Source organism: Apteryx mantelli, chromosome 2 (assembly GCF_036417845.1).
Source record: "Apteryx mantelli isolate bAptMan1 chromosome 2, bAptMan1.hap1, whole genome shotgun sequence".
Lineage (NCBI taxonomy): Eukaryota > Metazoa > Chordata > Aves > Apterygiformes > Apterygidae > Apteryx > Apteryx mantelli.
In genome coordinates, this window is record NC_089979.1 from 154,920,241 (window position 1) to 154,935,924 (window position 15,684).

A 15,684-nucleotide genomic window follows, 5' to 3' on the forward strand; every position below is an offset into this window, starting at 1 on the left:
GAGGATTGTTTCAGCTGTAACAATTTTGAGAATACTCAGAAAATCTATTGGCTTGGCAGCCTCCACTTGACCAAACTTCACCCAGTCTTCCCTGCGTCATTTGCGAGCACAAGCAAGACTAATGACCTGCCCTGCTCCATATTTCCTTCCCACTTTGTATTTAGTGCAATTCTGCACTGCCAAACCATAAAGCTGATCTGTTGTTTCACTCCCTAGGCTGACAGGAGCTGGGAGAGCTGAAGACCATTTCCACTAGACCTTGCTGAGGGAGATTCCCGTGCTCTGGAGGAACATCAGTGGCTCTGGTTGCAGCAAAACCGTTCCCGGCCTTGAGCCCGACCGCTCCTGACCGCAGAGATCTTTGTCTCTACCCCTTCTTCCAACTCCCTCCTCCCCAGCAGTTGACAACACATCCCCAGTATTCCCCCCCCGGCACCTTTCTTTTCTTCTGGCAGGATTACTTCTCAGCTAGATCAGCAGGCTGATCCACCTCAGCACAACTGCACACCTCCTAGCGCCAACACCAGGGAAAAGGTGGGAAAGCACGACCACAGGCTGGGCGAGGACAAAGCCACCTCCTTCTGTAGCAGCACAGCCTTAGTTCAGATAACATTTATCATGAATCCACACCTTTAGGAATCCAAAGGCTCAGTTAAATAGTATTAACTTTTACATGAGTTATAACAATAATTATTGAGAGAATTGAAAACAACAGATTGCTCAGCTTAGTTTAGGTGAGCTTGTAAAATTGTCAAAATAAAACCTAGCAGTGTGCTCGCATTAAAGAAACCACCAAATACATTTGAAAAGCTCCTGGCAATATTGCCATTATTTTAACACCACAATAAAACATTTTCTGAGATCTTATGATCACGCATGATTCCATATTAACCACCAAGATAAGCTGACAAGGGAAGGACTTTACTACCTTTAACAGAAGGTCACTTCTCTCTCTTGCAGAGCACTCAAAATCAGCGCAGTAGATGGCATTTCCCAGGAATCACTGCAGAGAGCACTGCCAAGGCACAGCGATTTATTCTACCATCTGCTTATCTTTTTTCTTATCCGAGGAAGTATTCTAACGCAGACACTCACTGCAACCTCCACAAACAAGCCTTGCTAAGAAAAGGAATGCAAACTCACAGCTCAAGATCACTAAGGCTCTCACCTTTGTTCTGATTTTATTATGCATTTTGCTCAAGATGGGCCTGTTTAGCCAGTTAAGATGAACCTCACCTTGCTAGATCACAGTTTCAATAATAATGGCTAACCACCACAGTTAAAAGCTGGCCATGTTCCAAAATGACTGAGTTTTGATAGGCCAAATTTCTTCTAATAACCAAACTACCTGAGGAACCAACATGTTATCTCCTAGTATTCTGTTACACACATCACATGCTTTTTTTTTTTCCCCCCACATGCTTGTCTGGTTTCATTTTAAAACAAACAGGATCAGATTTTAACAACAAATCCTGACAGCTAACACTTAAAGCTGACTTCCTTCTCACCAGGGAGGACATTCGAGTTTCCCAAGAGACTTTAGAACAAGCCTTTCCAAAAATAGGCTTAAAAGCGATAAAAGTAAAACAGTAAAAGATCAATGCTTTCAAAGATAATGTCTAAAAATTACCTATTTAAGATTCCTTTTTCATCCCTAATTTTTCTTTACTGCTTACGCATTTTAACAGATTTCAAATAATTTGATTTGCTGGTGTTTGTACCATGGGTTTTGTTTGCTGGACCTGCCAGACACCAGTAATTTGCACCAGGAACATTCTCCTATATATGTCCCCTACAACAAAGTGTAACGTGATGAACCCTTACTCTCCATCAGTGGCCCTCTTCCCTCACTTCCCCAGAACTTTATCTCCTAACCTTCCTGTCCAGTTTCTTCCAACCGATATTTCTTTCTAATGGGAAAGCAAAAAAGCAAAATTCATAGACATTAGTCTACTCTCAGATACTCATAACAATGAATTTGGGCTTCTCCTATTAACTAAGTCAGTTTAAACGTAAGAATCTGAAGATTTTCTAATAATATCCCTCACTTTAGGTATTGTTCCACATCTCGGCTAGTGGATGGTGCATACCACTGAGGTCTGTAATTATACAGAAAGAAAAAAAAGTTATTCAGCTCCATTCTGCAGAATTCAATGGAAAAAATAAGAATAATGGGACAAACCATGAATTTGTAGTTCTGTACAAATTCTCTATATTCTAGTATGAGTTGGAAACCCTGCCAAGTTCCAGAACCTTGTAACCAAAACATAAGTAGTTATCAGGAAAACAGTTTCAGGTCATAATTAATCCACTGAAGCCCTAGCCCATGTAATCAGTCAGCAGGCAATGACAGAAAGAAATATGATTTTAGAGGCGCTCATGAAACAGCTAAAAAAATAGCATTGGATCTCTTTTTTATGTTCCCTGGTACATAAGGATCTTAAGTTTTCTTAAAACTTATTTGGGCTTTCTTCATATAATTTTTCTTCATATAACTGGATTTGTTCTTCACTCACAGCATGAAAATAGACTATTTTTTTCTCCTAAAACTAACAAACATTGCAACATAATCTATGAATAATACTAGTACCTCCTGGAAGTTACTATATGCATACTTCTGTAATCCCTTTTTACTTTTAGATCAACTAGTAACACAATATCAGCCTTCAATGAAAGCAATTACTATATTTTCTACCTTAGAATATATACATCTTGCTTCATTTTTTCCACCAAAATATCAAAAGACACAACTAGCAGAGTGTCAAGCAAGCAAGGATCAAGCACAGAAATCCACTAAGCGAGGTTGGAGCACCGAACACCAGTTTCCCAGGATGCAGAGATGCTTGCCTCGCTAGTTGAAAGATCAGGGATCCCTCCCTGCCTCTCATAAACCTCATTGAAAAAGTCCAGGAAAAGATTTCCACTGCCTATTCATCCCATTTTCTCACAGCCTTACCTCATAAGCCAGTCAAACACACCACATACCAATCAAAGGGGCAGAACAGAAAGTGCAAAATGTGAACAATTTAAAAATGGCTTAATTCCTTAAATTTGCAGCAAAGTCCTCAGATACTAGGAGCAGAGAAAGAATTCAACACAATAAAAGAATCATCTGTATTGAAAAGGTAACTTGATGGGAAGCTTATCTGGGAGAATGTTGGTTCATTTTTACCTTGTATATATATGTACCTTGGAATATCCGAAATTGTTGGGTTTGAACATTTTTTGATTGATTTCCTTTCAACTTAGCTAAGTTAAATGAAGAACCCAAAAAAGCTTAACATACTCTAAACATAGCCACACTACTGTACTTCAGAAACTGTGACAAATGCCTTTTTAAATTTTTCTCAAATTCTCATTAATATTTTACCACTGATCTATTTCAGAATCCTAAATTTTATGAAAAAAGGATCACACTGGAAATTTTATCACAAAAAGGAAAAATCAAACCTTGCAAAAAGGGAAGGTCAATAATACAAAGGTAGAGGAAGCCAAAAAGAATTTTTTAGAGTGTTATGATTTTAAGGGACTTGTATTGATAACAATCCTCCAAAACGTTTAGAAAAGCTAACTTTAGCTTGCCAGTCTTTAAAAGCACAGTCATCTTCTTCCATGGAACTACACATGTAAAAGCTCGTATATTGTGAGCAAAGCCTACTATTGTCTCTGAAATCAGTAAAGATGAAAGCGCAGTTTAAAATATTTTCAGGTGTCAAATAAGCATTAGAAAAATGTTCAAATAAACATGGAAACAAGACTAAAGTTACAAAGAAGGCACTTTTGAAGCAATAATTCTTCTGCTGCAGTGACTGAACTACTGCTCATTTGATTTTTCTTTTCAATAAAAAAATGTAACTTAGATAATTAAATAATTAAACCAACAAGTATACAAGTTAGAGATTTTTTCAAGCATCAGCTTGAATTCAGCAATTGAGCATATTTTTCAGTAACCACTAGAGGTCATACAGTAATCATGGCAGTTATCCAAAACACAAGAGGCTGCAAAAACCTTAAGGTATGAGAAATTTGAAATACAGGGGTACTCACTAATTTGAATTTATAAATGAAATAATTAAATTAATTTGAGTAGTCACTCCATTTCCCTGAAAGATCTAATGAACACAAAGGCTCACAGGTGTAATTTGGAATTTTACATCATCATAAAATTTAGATTTATCAATTTACTTCTCAAATTACATCTGGTAGTAGAACATAAAAAAAACTACAGCGTGGAGCCCTTCTGATGGTGTTCCTCATTTCTTTGAATATTTCTTCATTTAAAAGCTTCTGGCACTTTTACTCCAAGATGAAGGGCTTCAGCTATAACTGTAATTAATACTAAAGCAGCACACTAAAGCTAGCATGAATGTCATCGTATATCCTCATATTCTAATAGTCAACATTTTGCAGTTTAAGTAGACATTTTAAACACTCAAAAACAACAGAAATAGTAATCAAAACTTAAGTGTGAACTCAAACAAATCAAAATCATTGCATTTTCAAGCTAATACTGAAACTTACACTGGCACAGTAACTTAAACTCCCTTAACTCTGTTTCGGCATGTTGTCCTCAAAATTTAGGAGCAGATGTAATGGGCAGGGCCTGAAAACAACTCACATGTGACAAATTCACTCATACTGCTAATGGAAATCTAGTTTATTTCTAAGCATTTGTGGAAGCACTATTTGCAAAATATTAAATAGCTTTATGTTCTACACAGCTGCTTAAGAATTCCCTTTAAAGTTGTGTGTGCATCCATCAATTCAGAGAGCTGGATGGCCATAAAGCCAGTGATCCCGTGTTCCTTTCATATAAGATTAAAGTGTAGATCAGTATACAAAGACATCTCATGAACTGACTCACTTGTTTTTATTTGATTTACTACAGTGCCCAGTACATTCACTCTTTAGTGAAATCTCATTTAATTGCTATTCCAACTATAAAAGATAAAGACCTGTGCATGAAAGTCGTTTATTATGGAAGTGCGATAATGCCAAGACATTAAGCTGTCCTCTAACCCTAAGAACTGGTCCCACCAGAATTGGCGCTGCTGCTGCTGCGGACTCGCATTACCTGTTCCGGAATAAGTTAAATATTTCACTCCCTAAAGCTCTCAGTCTGGTACATTTCAACATTAAAAAAAACAATAATACTGAAGAGCAGTGAAACAGCTGTAATCTGAATAATCACTTCCAAAGTTTCAGTACACATCATGTTTTTAGCACAACAGACAGAACCTTACCAACAGCTCACCAGGTGTGTATTACACTATAGGAGCAACTCCTGGAGACAAAACACAAATCACCAATCACATATCTTAAAAGCAAAGAAGATGCAGACTTTTCTTACAGTTAAATTCACACTACAACTTCCACCAAGTCAAAAGAAAAATTAAAGCAAAAAAATCCAGCTTTATCTTCATGCAAGCTTGTATACATACACGATGTACTCACAACACAGGTTTCAGATCAGCAGAGACTGTTTTCCACTTCATATTAATTAACAGGGTGAGGTTTACAAACTTTTTAAGTATTTAGGAAATAAAGACAATTTTTAAGGAAAGTGCACCCCAAGAATATCCTAATACAAACCTGCTTTTTCTGTGCCTGTCTTTTTTGAGCATCCAGTGTAGCTGACTTAAAGCTGAGAGACTTGGACTGTCTCCTAACTTTCACTGAATCTCTCCGGCGATCATATGAAAAAGACGACGACTTCTTTGTAATTTTCCTCTTAGGTGTGTCTGCCATTTCTTCCACCAAAATATGGTTAACTCCAAGCAAGCAATGTCCCAAGAAAACAAAAACTCAGTACCAAGAAGCTTCCAAATGCTACCAACTTTACAGGGAAGAGTCTTCAATCCTACAGGACATGAAGCAACCTACAAAGAATGGAGCCCACCAAATAATAATTTCAGTTTTTCCTGTAGGTTGTACCGATGAAAAAAGCAGGTGCCCTTGCAACGTTGTATGTCACTGAAGAGCAGGCAGAACTCCTTCTTGCTGTATAAACTCAAACAGGCTTCAGCAGTGATGCTAATCTGAAAAATGTAGTGACTATCCTGCTGAGCACGCTGAAGGTGAACGGAAGGTAGTTCCTACACACCAACAGGGTGTGGAAGTAGTACACCGACAGGGTGTGGGGATGAAGCAGAAGACTTTGGGTTCAAAGCATCCTCTTAACTCCTTCCTTTCTGGGCTACTGCTAACTAGATATATGAAAAGTCAGGCTGGTGGGAGTGTCCCCAAATGGAGGGAATTATTTTCTTACTTTTGTACTTAAGGCACTTGCTGAAGAAACCTTTAACATGAGATAGCTATCCATTCATTATGAGCTCAGTTTTAACATAATTCAAATATTCCTTTTTCTCCCTTTGTCATAAGGACTAGTCGCGCTATAAATGTATGAGGTACTTCTATCTACTAAGCCAGCTGGAAAATAAAGCCTGAGCCTACGTACACATCTCACCATCATTACTGGGAAACAATTACGAAGTTACAGCACTCTCTTAAGACCTTTTAGTATCGATGGATAAGAGGGCAACATTAATGAGTTCTCAACAGCTGTGATTGCAAGCATTGTACCAGGCCTGTGTTTAGGTAGGAATGTTTCCCTTGCATAACACATTAGTCAAGGAACGCTACAAGGGTGTATAATCCCACAACTTGCTGTTATTGATTTCAACTAAGCAAAACATAACCAAAGCACTAGGTTGCAAGTATAGGAACGTGCTTTACGTTGCTGGGTAAGCCCTTCACAGAGTACGTTGCAACCCTACCACTGGCAGATTTAAATCTAGGTTAAAAGATAAAAAGGAAAATTATCTTTTGGCATATTTATGCCATTGTCCAGGGTCTTTGCCAGAAACTTTTCCTTAATTTATTCATGATGATACTTCGCATACAAAGCAACTGTGAATAATTTATACTTGCAGGATTATCCATTACTATATTAAGCTTTAATATGGGCCAATTCTCTAGTGAATGAGTCTTACCACCTCTACAAGGAAATATCTGTAAAGTTATAACATTATTTCTTTTAAGACTACTAATATCAATGGGAAAGAGGGTGGTGTTAATGAATTCCCTCTACCACCTTGAATTGCAATTTTTTCCTTTGTTGTAGAATGAATAACATACCCCTAGGATAGAGCGATATTGCTAAAATTAATGAAAAGGTACCAGAATATCATGCATTTATTAGTCATAATGGCCTAATTCTAGATTCACTACAGATTTCTGTGGAGATTTACACTGTGGAGAGTAAAACACTGCTTCATATAATTTACAAGTACTATATCCAAGTAGTGCCTGTAGAATTACATTACAAGGCATAGTAAGAAATTTTCTATTTTTCATTATTAAATGAAATTTTAGTAGAAAATATCCCTTAATTGGAATGGGTTTATAATACTGTAGCAGTCATCAGCCACAGCCACATACTGACCTTCTGTGTTAGCAAAACTGGACACTGTGAGGCCGTCATCATTTCAAGACTGTCTCTGGGGTCTTCACTGGAAGTTTAGATTAAGGGGACTCTTAGTTACAATTTGAGACTCTACATAAATTAACAGTACCCATGATTTACAAGTACCTCCTTTTAGGAGAATAGAAATAAGCAGACAATTCAGCATAACTCTTGCTTCTAAACCAAGACATCTCAAGAATAATTATGTCCTCCAAACCTTCTTGAAGGATCTGCAGCATTTGTTAAAAGTCACAGGCATATTGATAAATCATAAAAATTAAGGTCAAGGAAAGTCTGAAAGCCTTTTACAGATAGCTACTCTTATGAGTTATTCTAATCATGCTCTTATTTGCACAGAAATAAAACAACAGTGATTAAGACTGGAACAAATAAACAATGAAAATCCATTAAAATGCATTTTATCTCATTGTAGTTTGACTGAATGTACATTTGACATGACATCAAATACTGGATATGATCCTGATCATTTCACTTCAGTAAGAAACCCATGAGATCTAAAATGGGTGCAGGGAAAGTTAACAATAATGATCAGAGATGTGAAAGAATATTCATATGAGAGAGAAAGAAAATAAATTAGGATGGGAACAGAGGTCCTTAACACCTTTAATAATACTGAAAAAGGTCTAGAGTCTATTTACTCACAGTTCCCCTAATACAAGAATCTGCAGCACTTAATAAAGTCAAGTCTGAAAACTAAAGGTATAATTTTTCCATGCAAAATGTATTGCCTTTTGTTTGCTTTGATAATGAAAACTTTAGTTTCATTTGATGCAGCCAGACCTCACACTGAAAAAAAGGCGGTGAATGATTCTTCAATGTCCCCTGTGATTTTACAGTCCTCTACGGTTTGCTTCTTTCATCTTCTTTTCAAGGCTAAGAGTCCTAGTCCATCTGGATGTTCCTGGTAGAGAAGCCTGGCACCTCTTCTGAGCTTCTTCTATCTCAGCAAAATCTTGTTTGGTGTGTTTGTTTCTGGACAGAGGAAGCAGAAAGTCTCCCAGCAACACAATAGAGCGGCAGGCTGCCATTGCCCTTGCTGTTCCCTGCCCCCTCCTTTGCCATAGCGGCCAAGCGGCCACCGGCAGCCTTGGGGCTCCACAAGGGAAGGCCTCACCTGCTCCTCCCTCCCACTCATGTCCCCACTCTCCGTCTCCTCACGTCTTCCCTCACATGTCACCTGCTCCCAGCCAAAAGTCTTCTCCCTTTCCTAAGGCAGCTTGCCAGACCCTTTGGTGGGCTGATGATGCTCACTAAGCATTCAGACGCTTTTCCAAAGATGAGTTTTCTGCTGTTTTAGCGAATAAATGAGCTTAGAGAGGGTGTCCAAAGAGTGGCAGAGCCTGCACAAGATAAGTGGCGGGGGGAAAGAGAAAGGAGGAAGAGGAGGACACAGCTGCTGGAAGCAGTAAGCTTTATGCTGTTTTATTATATCTCACAGAACCATACCTACCTTGCAGCTTCAGCTGATGTTTCCAGAGGTCTGTCTATCATAAAATCATGAACATATTCCCAAATACAATAGCTAGCTCCAAGCTCATTATTGTATACCTCCAGATAAAAGTCTCTGTCTCTGAAAACACATCACACTTGCCATAATCAAATTTTGTTCATCGTGTTATTGTCTACTCCCAAGATATACTGCAACTCTTCATCATCACTGTTTTACTAGCATTATCTAGTTTCACACCAAAATTTATCACTTCATTATTTAATTTACCTCTTCCCTTTTTTGGGCAATAATTACTAATATGTTGAACAATCCATGTTCTATTTTCTATCTTGCAATCAGTTAGTTATCCGTAAGACCCCCTCCTCTTACTCTTATCCCATGGCAGGTGGGGTTTTTTTGTTTGGTTGGTTTTGATTACACTAACCAAGTCACTATTGCTCATATGTTCAGGGCTGGCTTTCTCCAGAGAACTCTGTTAGATTTGTGAGAGATGACTTTCTTCCACAACACTGTCATGGCTCTTCCTCAGTGTATCATATGCATGCAAGTGCCTGCTATTCTATACAGAACAGTTTTTACCAATTTATTTTCAGAGGTTACCCTGACCTGCATCTCCAGATCTCTATGGAAACTAATTTACAAATTATAATATTTTCTTTGTTCCATTCCTCTCCTACCTGGGAATTCTAAGTAGTGTGTTACAACAACCACTTTGGTAATTCAGGAAAAGAATTTGGATACAGCACTTTACCCGAAAAATAAACAATGAATCATCAACATAAATGTTGTCTTCGCAGAGCTAGAAAAAGTAAACTGTGACGATATTACTAATTTGGAGAACAGCACTGAAAGGGACCTAAAAGTCAGATCTGCAGATCAGAAAAAAACGTTAGTTAGCTTTAGCATCTCTTAATGGTAGGAAAATCCACACAATGTTTCAGTATTAATATGTGACTCTTAGTATTTCCTCATTTCTCCTGGATTTATTCTTGCCCATAAACACTGTAAAGTTAAAACTTATTTTATTAGAAATATTACAAGCATTTTAATTCAATACTTCAATAGAAAAAAAAGTTTATATTTGAGGTATGCTTTTGCAAAATATGTCTTAAGTAGCATCTGGGAATAAAGATTATCTAAAGACTTTGATTTTCTACTTGTTTTAAATCCAGCAGCAAGCTGGACCTAAGAATCATCTGCCCATCCCAGCAATAATGAGTCAATAGTGTTAAAGCAAGAAAACCTGGTAAAACAGAAGCATTCTGATTTTACCAAGATGTCAGAATTTCATTCAGTATCAAAGTGTCAATTCTCTTAAAATCTAGTTAAAATAGGAAAGCCATACAGAATATAAGATGACATCAAGAGCTCACTATTAAGCTCTTATTAATATTTTTAAATATTATTACACAAAAGAACCATGAAATTGTTATATGAAAGGTTTCTTTCCCAATATCTATACTTTCCCAAGCTCAGTGGTACAAGTAGTTATTTTAAGCTGTTAAAAGGAAAGAACACCTTATGCTCAAGAAGTGCTTTGCCAAGTCACTTATGAGTAACAACAAATTGTTTCAAGGTCACCCTATTTTCCTGGGATACAGGGAAGGTAGTCACAGAATAGAATTAGAGAAATTGCATGCTATATCAGGGATGATCACGGTAATCTTTGAAAATTAATTCTACGAAAATGTTTTGAAGGAAAAGGAAGGAGAAGGGCATACCAAACATGTGACATTGTAAATACTAAATATCACACTTTTGAGTAACATTTTGACATTTTCTAGTTTTGCTATTAGATTTACTGCATTAGCTCTAGATGCTCCTTCATTCACTCCATGGTTTTAATCTTTTAATGGCAGAAACAAACTTCAGAAGTAGTCAAATTGTTTGCTTTCTCTGCTTGTGGTTTTAGGGTTTAATTCTTAAGTCTCCAAGTCAAAGAAATTTTAAATGTAAACTCAGCAGTAAGTTCACTTAAATGATGCAGAAGGAGACCCAAATTTAGAACAACAACATTACTTTGAGTATTCTGATTATGTGCTGATGAAAACCTAAAGATAACTCAAATTTATCTGTACAACTTCCACAATGTTCTAAAGCTCTTTAACATTTTACAGAATACGCAGACACAGAGTTACCAGCATTTCATTCTTTTTATATGCACCATGTTGTCATTGGTCTGCCCAGAATTATTACAAGATTGGGGTCTTGCATAACTCGCCCTAAAACTAAGAGTGACAGCACAAAATCAGTAACAGCTAGAAACTGTAATCACAGCTCTCCAGTCCCAAGCTAGCCTTTAACCATAAGATTACAATGCATTCGCTCAAATCAGAGTTATTTTTGTGTTAGTTTCAAGCTAACATTTGTTACAAACAAATACAGTCATCCTTTCCAAACCCACATTTTGTATATCACATCTCTCTAACTCAACTGTGCTTTCCAAGAGGAAGTAAACAAAACAACAGTATTATTTAGAATTGACCATATGTTTAACACACACAAAAAAAGTTCATTTCCTTTCCACTATGCTGGGAAAAGTTCCTATTACATCTTCATACTGTATGAAGAAAACTGCTAAAAGACTTTCTAACGTCATGCTAGAAATAAGCAGACATTAAATTAATAATAATAATAATAATAATAATAGTCTTTGTAAGTCTCTAAAAGGGGATGCAAATAATGTGCAATTGATCTCACTGAATTTCAGCAGCAATCTGATTACTTAACATAACTCTAGATTATGAATGCATATGAACTCCATTTCGACAGAGGTCTACCAAATGAATGTCTGTCTCATTTTCACCAGCAGTATTTCACACAGAACAGCAACTCTTTGAGCATCCTCTAGTAAGTTCAAAGTATGTCAAACTACCAGTAACCACCACCATCACCTCAACCTGCCAATAACCTAGCCCCGGATACCACCAACAGGCGCGCACACAGCCATACGTATGAAACTTTACTCTGCACAACACCAAACAATATTGCTCCATTTCCCACCTCTGAACTCAGTGAGCACAGATACAAATTACGCAGGTTGAAGAGCAGACCGAATATTTGAAAATGGTAGGTCAAGCAAAGAAAGTCCATTCCTTGGTTTAGAGAACAATATTCAGACTGTAACTCTGACTTATAAGGATACACCAAAATGCAGTAAATTAACCAGTGGTTATTTCTGAGAAATAGTGCATTGCATTCATAAGGACAGTGATGAATGAAATCATAAGATGCCAATGTTTTTATAGTTATAGGTTATTAATCCCAAGCTACCAAAAATCTAATGCATTTGGGCAAATGAACTTTTAAATAACTGCCATTAACTTCATACCATAGCATGCTTCAAACTAGCACTATTTGCCACACTGCATACCAAAACCAGTGGCTGTTAATGGCAGCCCCTCATTATTCTCTTGGGAAGGAAAACCTCTAATTTTTAGGAAATGTTGTTGCTACACCAAGCAGAGACATTTTGGTCTCTAAAGCTTTTCACTGAGCAACAGCCTGAGCATTACTGTGCAGGAAAATATATATAATTCCACATGAAATAATTTTCTAAAATTGTTCTCAGTACAAGTGACAACTTCAGTGAGAATTCAGTTGAGAGTAAGTGTATATTCATACATGCACACATTGTTAAAATGGGAGATTACACACCAATTTCCTGAGTATTTTTTCCATGAGATAAACAAAAGCCTACAAGATTCCTGAATAAGTACCTTCATATTACGCCCAAAGTATGAAGACCACTGAAGCGTCTATGCACTTCAGTCTCCCAGGAGAAAACACGGTGAAGGATGGATTTGGGAATTTTGGGTTTGGTTTTGTTTTTCTTTTCTTTTTCTTTTTGCTGTTGAGAATGTCTGCCTACGAAGAACTGAACTGAGGTCATCAAGTATGTTCTCATCTAATTGGAAACTTGTCAAGTCAACATATGTTTTTTTGAGAACCTTCAAATGAAAGACTACTTTTACAAACAACAGAAGTCAAAACAAAATTGTTTGTAAACACATATTTTAAAAAAATCTGCTGACAAAATGCACGTACAAGAACCATATATTTATAAAATAATGGAAATAGGTTACTCAGTTGACTGAAAGCAATTTGAAGGGAGTTATTTACCTTTTTGTTCTGGTATGTAGATATTGCCCAAGCATTTCAAGGAGCTTCCTCATACAGTACCAAACATGCTCATCTTTAGGATTTAGTGGCAATGGATGCTACCAGTTGAAAACAGATTCTTGTTTCTTGAAGCTAAATATTTTTCAAAACCAAACCCCTCTGCCAAAAGCTACCATTTGTATTCCCGTATAGAGAAAGAGAGAGATAAATATAAAATATATGGCTATATTTCCATTGAAAACTATCTTTCCATAATGAAACCTAGAGAAAATTTGCAATTTGGTCAGAAACAAAGGTTTTGATAAAAAAAGTTATCCAATTTAGTATTTATTAATGCAGCTATGTGTATTAAAAGAAAAATAAACTTTCGTCATCAACTTCACGTGTAGTGATATTGTGTAATGTGAATGTTGAAGTTGCAATCCAGCAAAGCTGGAATGCATTATGCTCTGTCTGAATGAACTATGTTAAAAGACTTGCAAAAAGCTGTTTCAGAAAGAAACAGTTTCACAAAATCCATTTTCTTGTGTAGACTGTCTTGTGGTTTTCTTCTTTTTAAGATGAACTGTACTGGACATACCAAATTATTCCTCAATGCAACTGGTTAACCTTCACTCATCCATTCCGTTTTACTAAGGGACAAAAGAAAACCAAAATATAGTGACAGAAGAAGCTAAATTAAGTCATGCTATCATGCTGCATGTTAATGGGAAGGAGACCATCACAGTGATGCTTCTCCTGTTCCACTCAGAACAGCTGCTGTGTCTCTAAGGATCTTTATATTTGTTACAGGATAAAACATGTTCTCCATGGAGACAGTGGAAAAGGAGTAAATATATTCTTCACATTACTTACAGAGTTTTATTTTATTAATATAGATCACTAAACCAAACAACAAATTTACTGTGAGGAAAGCATGATCCTTAGCTGCTTCACATTCTGCATTGTGCTTACATGACGTTGCATAAACAATTACGGCACAGAAGCAACATAAAAAAGACAAAAATTATGTTCATCACTTTGGGGATGATTCTTACATCTGAAGATTCATAAGAGCAAAGTGATTTTCAAAAGTACAGACAACAGGTAGTACGTAGCACAACTATCTTGTCTGCAAGGATTTAAAATCTTGTGAAAATGAACACAAAGATATTAAGACTAGTTTTGCAAGATGTTAGGTATTTTTATCCCAACTCAGAAAAAAAAAAAAGATACAAACTTATGTTTAACTTTGAGCATAACTAATCCTACAACGATAAATTAATTAAATGTTGAGACATCAACTGTTTAAATGCTTTTTAACAGGATGTTCTTAAGCATGCATCTAAAATGTTACTAACTGGAGTTATATGCAGCACCTTGCAGTAATGAGACCTATACCAGCTTCTGCTAACACAGAACTAGTTGATACACTTGCTATGGAGGAAGCATAAAATCCAAAGTCAACAATCAGGCCACCAGGAAGGTCAGCTGTAAAATGTAAGATAGGCGACTGAAAAACAGTGACTAAGGACTGAAGTGCTTGAAAAGAATCAAACGTGAAGGTCAAATGAGAATGATTAATTCAAGGATATAAACCACTATAGCACAGTGCATGTTTATGTTGCACCTTCCTAATCAACGCTACAAGGTCCTTTAAAAGAATGAAATGTGACTGATAAATGCTATCAGTACAGGCATGCCAGATTCACAAAATCAGAGGAAACAAGGTTGGCAAACACTGAAATAAATACCACTAGTAGTTGTTAATAGGTATCTTGTCCATCTACACAGAAAAACAATATTGCAATAATGACTTTGCTTATTTCAGTTGCACTCAAGAGTTTTTCACGTATTAGTCATGCACATAAAAACACCCACAGAGTTTCACTGTGGGGAATTACCGCACTTGAAGCCAGCTAAGCTAAGGTAATAGCTAAAGAATGAGGTCTTAAAGTCACCAGAATTTAAACTTCTCCCTCTGAAGGGAGAAGCACGTGAGGAGCTAAGTGTATGAGTCAAAAGAGTTTAAAAGAAAATATGTATTGTGATAGCTTCCACCAGCCTCCTCGAAGCCTGTCCACAAAAGCTTAACTAATCGTACAACTGAGCACTTGAAAATGAGATAACTAACTAGAGGTTTTAATTACCTTTTAATAGATAAAATGCTCCATAGTATCTAAATTTTCATGAAACCTTAGCTGGGCACTATTTTTATGGAAGAAATTCCTGAAAACTCAATGCTGTTACTCTATACAGCTCCAATAATCCCAGCATTTCAGACAGTGAGGAGTCTCTGTGTCTCAAGATTCCTCACATAATTCTTCTTTTTAAAGTCTTGGTTGAAATAACCATGCCAATTCAATTCTGTCACAAGAAATAACTGCAAGCAAAGAATTTATGTCTGAAAAATTAACCTAAGAGTCATCATTTGGTCTCTTTTCAAGCAGTCTTCAGACTGGCTGTTGCTTCCAGCAGAGGCAATTCCAGATGCTGCTCGTGAGGAGAGCAGGGTCCTGCACACACACTGCCAGACTGACGGCTGTGTCAGGCTCAGGCACTGCCAAGAGCTTCAGCAAACACATGCAGCTTCACAAAGAAAGTCAGCATTCAGCATATTTATATACAACTTCTACAGTTTGCTAGC

At 36.9% G+C, this 15,684-nt stretch overlaps 1 protein-coding gene across 11 annotated transcripts in view; it reads right to left on the minus strand.

Moving 5' to 3' along the window:
* Positions 1 to 15,684, minus strand: part of PARD3 (par-3 family cell polarity regulator) — a 477,274-nt gene that overhangs the window by 406,295 nt on the left and 55,295 nt on the right. The gene's annotated exons all lie outside the window — the stretch shown is intronic.